The sequence below is a fragment of the Mangifera indica genome, chromosome 16 (assembly GCF_011075055.1).
Source record: "Mangifera indica cultivar Alphonso chromosome 16, CATAS_Mindica_2.1, whole genome shotgun sequence".
Taxonomy (NCBI): domain Eukaryota; kingdom Viridiplantae; phylum Streptophyta; class Magnoliopsida; order Sapindales; family Anacardiaceae; genus Mangifera; species Mangifera indica.
In genome coordinates, this window is record NC_058152.1 from 9,616,067 (window position 1) to 9,623,401 (window position 7,335).

A 7,335-nucleotide genomic window follows, 5' to 3' on the forward strand; every position below is an offset into this window, starting at 1 on the left:
ATAATTAAATTTGAAATAAATCTAAATAATTATCACATTAATAATAACAAAAAATAAAGCATTTAAAAATTAATCAACCAAAATTCCATTGAATTAACTTGATGGGGAAACTTTATTAGTAACAATCTTCACTGTTCTCTAATCTTATTCTATGGCAATAAAAACCTTCTTTGTAACGGACCTGAGGGAGTTAAGAGTGGTCAGTTAACCTTTTTTTGAGTCTTAAAAATTATTAATTTATTTATATTAAAAATATCAATATACCACCTAAAATTATATATATATATATTTTTCATATTTTATTAATTTTTTATCCCCTATAGTTTTTTTTAATTCAATCTTAACCTCTTAAGTTTTTCTCTTGATTCTCCAATGTATGTTCTTATTTAAGAAATTGATTTATTTTGATAAAGACCATTTATTTAAAAAAATTTCTAGAAGAAACAAATTTATTGTGTTATTTTAGACGAAGATAAATGAATTTTTTTATCATTTTAATAAGACAACCAAAATTAAAATTAAAATATTTCGAAACATGTTTTCCTAAAATATTTTCTATAAGAAACTTATATAATTTTTATTTGGTTTTCAATTAAGAAAAAATTTATAAGATAAGGTTTGTTAAATATCGGTTGTATAGGGGAGAAATTTATGAATTAATAAATATGATTGAATTATAAACATTCAGGGACAAATGGTTAATGATAAAATGTTTGCAGATCTATGATGAAAGGTTTGTAGACCTATGATGAATATTAATACGATGAAAGGTTGCAAAGTTTGATAAATATGAATATAAATGATGAATTATAAAAGTTTGTGGATTTACAATGAATATAAATAAAAATACGATCGATTCATTGAAGATATAGTGACACTATATGATAAAAGCTAAGTATGAAATTTTTGTTTTTCGTATCTACGAGTAACATTAATAAATTGTTCAAAATTCTTTTATTAAATACGATAGATATTTCTTTTACTTACGGATTAATGAATTTGAAACTAAAGAAACTAGTATATAATACATGTTTTATTAAGAAGTTGATAGTTCACTTCTCGTCTTAAGGAGAAGATGAAATCGAGTAGAGTAGAAATGTCAAGGATCTTGATGTCTAGAGTTTATGATTAATGAATTATGTGATTATGGATGATTATAAATAAGACTTAGAAAATATTATCACAATAAATAAGAAGTTGATCATTTTATAGTTGAGATGTTATCATAATATATGACAATGGGTCTTTCTTGTTTGAAATGAACCTCCTCAAGGATATTTCGTAGCCAAATTGCTTGACAAGCACATGCTGTTGTAGCTACAAATTTCGCTTCTATGGTTGACAAAGTAACTATTGGTTGTTTCTTAGAAGACCATGAAACAACTCCTGATCCTAACATAAAAACATAATCTATCTTGCTTTTTTTGTCATTTGGATCTCCAACAGAATCACTGTCCATAAAATCAAATAAAATTAATTTTCACCTTTCTTGTAAAACAACCCATAATTAGTTGTACTTTACAAATATTTGTGTTGCAACCAAAAGATGCATTTCCTTGGGACATACAATGTATCTACTTATGAGACTTATTGCATACATGATATCAAGTTGTGTTGTAGTAAGATACATCAAGCTTCCCACAATTTGAGTGTTGTCCACCTTTCTTCCTTTTAGATCATTTAAAAGCTTCAGACTAAATTGAGTTGGTGTAGAGACAAAATTGCAATTCTTCATCTGAAACCTATCTAAAATCTATTGAATATATTTCTTTTGGGAAAAAAAGTCCCAACGCCAGATTGCACCACTTCAATTCTCAGAAAATAATGCAACATTCCAAGATTTGACATATCAAATTCAACCATCATGGATCTTTTAAAATTTTCAACATGTCCATATCATTTTCAGTGAAAATAAGATCATCCACATATATGCACACAATAAGCATCTTCCCATCATTACCTATTTTAATAATAGTATGTGTTGATATAAACATTTTTTAAAATCTTCCTTTAAAAAATAATCATCAATTTGGTTATACGAAGTGGGTAGAGCCCGTTTTAACCTATATAATGCCTTTTTCAATTTGCATACTTTATGTTCACTTCCATGCTTCACACAACCAGGGGGTTGATCAATAAATACTTGTACTTGTAGATCACCATGCAGGAAAGCTAATTTCCCAACCAATTAAAAAATAGGCTATGAATTTTGAGCTGCTAATGCAATCATCAATCTGATTGTATCATGTTAAGCAATCGGAGCAAAAACTTCTATATAATCCACACTAAGCTCTTGTTTATAGCCTTTTGCTACTATGCACGCCTTTTATTTGTCAACTTTCCCATGTTCATTCGATTTTGTCTTGTAAACCCGTTAGACACCAATTGTCTTGTGTCCTTTTGGAAGCTTAGTTAACTCCCAAGTGTTGTTTCTTTCTGGTTGCAATTTCTTCATCCATCGCCTTTTGCCATTTTAATTCTTTCACATTTTCTTCAAAATTTGTAGGATCACAATAAAAAAATGGAACAAAATATGTAAGTGGATCTTTAGACTGGCCAATTTTAGTTACTTCATAATCAGACATCATGCGGGTATTCTTCTAACACGTTGAGGTCTTTGTTCATTTTCTTCAACTATAAATGAACTTTGAACATTTTCTAGAATTGTTGTTTGCTGCATATTCTCTAAGCGTTGTTGACTTTTCTTATTATTGTTTTCATCAAAATCTATTAGAATATCTCCTCCAATGCTAGGTTTGATTTTCATAAAAAGAGACATCCCTACTAATAATAATTTTCTTGGTTATTGGATAGTAAAGCTTATAAGCTTTTGATTGCTCATTAATACCCTTAAAAAAACATTTCTCCCCCTTGTCATCTAATTTCTCCCTTTTCTGGTACAGAACATAGACATAAGCAATACGCCTAAAAATTTTGAAATGGTCCATCGCCAGTTTTCATCTACTCTACACTTTCTTTGGTGTCATATTTTGAACAGAAAATGTAGGGCTTCTATTCAAACTATGAATGTTTCAATTTATTGCTTCAAGCCATAAAATTTTTGGAACACCACTTTTATTCAAAATAGTATGATTCTTTTTTTTACAAACACCATTTTGTTGAGGCATATACGTTGTTGTAAGTTGTCTCTTGGTTCCATGAGACTCAAAAATTTGTAAATTCATGTGAGTTGTATTCTCCTCCACAGTTTGTACGAAAATTTTTATTAGGTTTTCAACTTCTTTATTAACAAGTGCTTTATAGCTTTTAAATGCTACAAGAACTTCAAATTTTTCTTGCAAAAAATAAACCTAACTTTTTTCAATTGTAATCATTGATAAAAATAATGAAATACCTTTTCCCCCTATTGGATGTAAGATTTATCGATCCATATATGTCAAAGTGAACAATTTCCAACTACTTTCTTGCCTTTTGTGATTTTCCTTTTGGGAATGGATCACAATTTTGTTTGCTAACAATGCATTCTTTACAAACTTCTGAGGGGCTAGCAAAAACTGGAATACCAGTAACCATATTTTTCTATTGAAGTGTCTTCAAACTACCAAAATTTAAATGAACATAGTGAAAATGCCACAACAAGCCATATCATTTAATTTTGTTGAAAAACACAAGTTAATTCTATTGACATAGAGAGGGAACATCCTATTTATAGTCATTTCAACTCAAGCAATTAAACCTAACTTGACATCTTGAATGCGATATACTCTATTTTTGATGAGAATCTCATAACTCATTATATATTGGCAAAACACAGTCAATTTTTGCCTTCTCATTTGCATCTCTTTTTTTAACTCATTATATATTGGAAATTATAAAGAAAAACTAGAGAAAATGTGTGTAACACCCTTAGACAAATTCTACATTGGCAAAATATAAGAGATGTTAGATTTGTATGTGTATCCTACATCACTTGGGATATTAAGATAAAACTAGTTAAATAGACTGTGAGCTCCTAAAACTATCAAAATATGCGTTTTGGATAAGACGTATCACATATATAAGATTGGTTAAATAGCCTTGGTTTTGCAAAGTCCAAAAATAAAATCATACTGAATTGTGTATCAAAAGTGGATAATATCTTAATAGTGAATTGGGTGAATTCGCCTATGAGCACTGTGAATCAATGTTTTTAAAATCGGATCCATGTTCGAACTGATTATCTCACTGTTTCATGTTTTAACTGGATAACAAACCGGTTCAACTAATTGCCAATTTATTATGTATTTCAAATAATATAAAATATTTATCACATTTTTGAAAAATAAAACATATGAATCATATAAAAAAAAATTTCAAATATGTTAATTAAATAATTGACACTCTATTAATTACAAATTTTATCATTAATTCAATTAACATTTTACAAATTATAACATTTTTAAGTTTAAATATAAAAAAAATATGTAATATTATGTAAATCTGGTTTTGTTAATTTTAAATAATTTTTTTGTTTTAATGGGTTTACCAAGTTTGATCAAATCTTAAATAAATTAATATTTATATATAGATCAGATCGAACTGTGAAATTAGAACAAATTATAGACTAATTCATGATTTAACCAGTTGAACTGACTAATCCAATATGGTTTTAGAAACGCTGCTGCGAATGTCAATCAATGAAATAATTTTTATCTTTTCGTTCCACTACATGTTCTCTCTTAGAAGCACTTGAAGGTTCCCACAAATTATTTTCAAAGAACTTCATGCCAGTTTCCCACTAATTGTTTGGTTTAAAATGGTTTCCAAGTTAAGATTATTTCGAATATTATATGTTAACAAAGAGCAGTATAAATAGCAAATCATTGATCATGTTATCTGTGCACATTTCCTTTAACATTGGTCTTTCCTTTTGGAGAAATCAAGTGAAGGAAATCATGAGAATAGTTGTTGTCTTTGTTTTCATCGCTACAGCGACCAACAACATAACCTTCTGCAACGGAAGCTCTGCTGTTGGTTGCCTCCAAAGTGAGAGACTAGCACTTTCAAGGTTTAACCAAGATCTTATTGATCTTGCCAATGAGATGAATGAATCAAAAAGTTTGATGCAAGTACTCATCCTTAGTAAAAACACTTTTCTGGGAAATTACCTGATTGTTGGATGAATTGGCAACACTCAGAAGTTATAAATTTAGGGAACAATAGATTTACCAGAAACCTTCCACCTTCTATTGGGACCTTAGCTTCTCCAGTTATTAAACATCCCAAAAACAAGTTTTTTAGGGAAACACCTTTGTCGCTTCAAAATTGTACAGAGATAGTTAAACTTTCAAAATGCATTTGTTGGAAATGTCCCTATGTGGATAGAATAAATATTTTCAAGGATAATGATTCTCATCCTTCGGTCAAATAAGTTTCATGGACTTACACCGAGGGAACTTTGCCACCTCGCTTCTTTACAAATCCTAGATTTGGGTGATAACAATTTATTTGGAAACATAACAAGGTGTATCAGTAACATTACTGCCATGATGAGAGAGAGTGAAATGAATGATGATACAAAGTGCGGGTCTAATGCAAATTTTTATTGAGCTTATATGGAGGATGCATTACTTGTGAATAAAGGTGAAATGGCTGAATATAATAGGATTCTGAAGTTTGTAAGAATAATAGATCTTTCAAAAAATAACTTCCCTAGAGAGATTTCTATGGAAGTGACAGACCTTTTAGCATTGTAGTCATTAAATCTATCTCACAGTTTTGTCACCCGGAGAATTCTAGAGAGCATTGGTCCTATGAGTTTTTTAGAGTCCATTGATTTTTCTGGAAATCAACTTTCCAGTGAAATCCCACAAAACATTTCAAAGCTGACGTTTTTGAGTGTCTTGAACTTATCTAGCAACAAACTTTCTGGAAAAATTCCTTTAAACACTCAACTACAAGGCTTAAATGGATCTTGTTTTACTGGCAATGAACTTTGTGGTCCTCCCCTTCCTAATTATAGTGCCATGAGTGTTCCAACATCCAGCAATCAAAACAGAGAAGAAAAAGATGGTAATGAAGATGAAGTAGACTGGTTTTTTGTAAGTATGGCTTTTGGATTTGTGGTGGGATTCTGGAGTGTAATAGGACCTCCATTCTTCAACAGGAGATGGAGGTGCATGTATTTCCCATTCCTGAATGGCCTCCAGGACAAACTGAGCAGTGTTGCAAGAAAATTTTACTAGACTTTTTGTGTTTCTCTTTTAATCTTTGGATGTTTGGAGCTTATGTGTTTTGCGTTTGCTACAAAAGGATGTGATTAGTGGTTATGATATTCGAGATCAATAAATCATATTCGTATTAATTTCCAATCAAGTTTGGCACTCAAAGTTGCAATATATGACATCAAATGATGGAATAATATTTTGATACGTGTATAAATGGTACAATTAGAACAGAGCAGAGAGCAGATGTAAGGATGAGCTTATGAAATCAATTATAAGAAAACTTCTGTGAAATTCTATTGTTACGATTCTTTTCAAATGTAATCTCTGCAAATCAGATTTTTGAGGATCTGTTCTACTCTACATTCATTTACTTATTAGTTTTTGTTCATTCTAGTGAAGCAATACTCTTGGTAGTGGGATGCTTGTAGCAATGAATAATTTGGATATCTAAGTAGGATGATAAAGATAACCTTGAATATGTAGTCTTAGTTGGAGCCTTAGAACATGTTCTTAATTCAAATGTGTCAGAAACCAACCAATCAATGGGAAAATTTCGTCTTACAATGCAAGGCGATGGAAATCTGGTGCAGTGCCTGGAGGATGCTCCATATGGAGGACCATATTCTTGATTTTCATCTTCTACGCGTCCATATGGTGATGATGTCAATGTGTCATTAAACCCCGATGTTAATGGCCATCACCAGGATATTCTACAGAAGAAGCAATCTATTTGATTAGAATTGACTCAGATGGGATCTTTAGATTGTATTTTTTACATTAAATCAGAGCAATATGTCAGTTACATGGGCTTCTTCGCCTGACCATTCTGAAATTTATTCAACAAGATTAATACATCATAGTAATGGCATAATTAGTTAACAGTAGGATATGGTGAAGCAGGAGTTGGTATAGAAACAATTCCTTCCATCATTAAAACAACTTGTTTCATCGTAGGCCTCGAAGCAAACTCAGCCTCCACACACAAGAATCCAATCTTCACCAATTTTTCTACTTCCTCAATGTCTATACCTTCTTCATTCACAAGTTTTCTCAGCTCTCCAGCCTCATAGCAATGATAAACCCAATCCATCAATATCATTTCTTCATCTTTAAGAGATATGTCCTTGTTCTTCCTGCAACAAATGATTTCCAGCAACATCACCCCAAA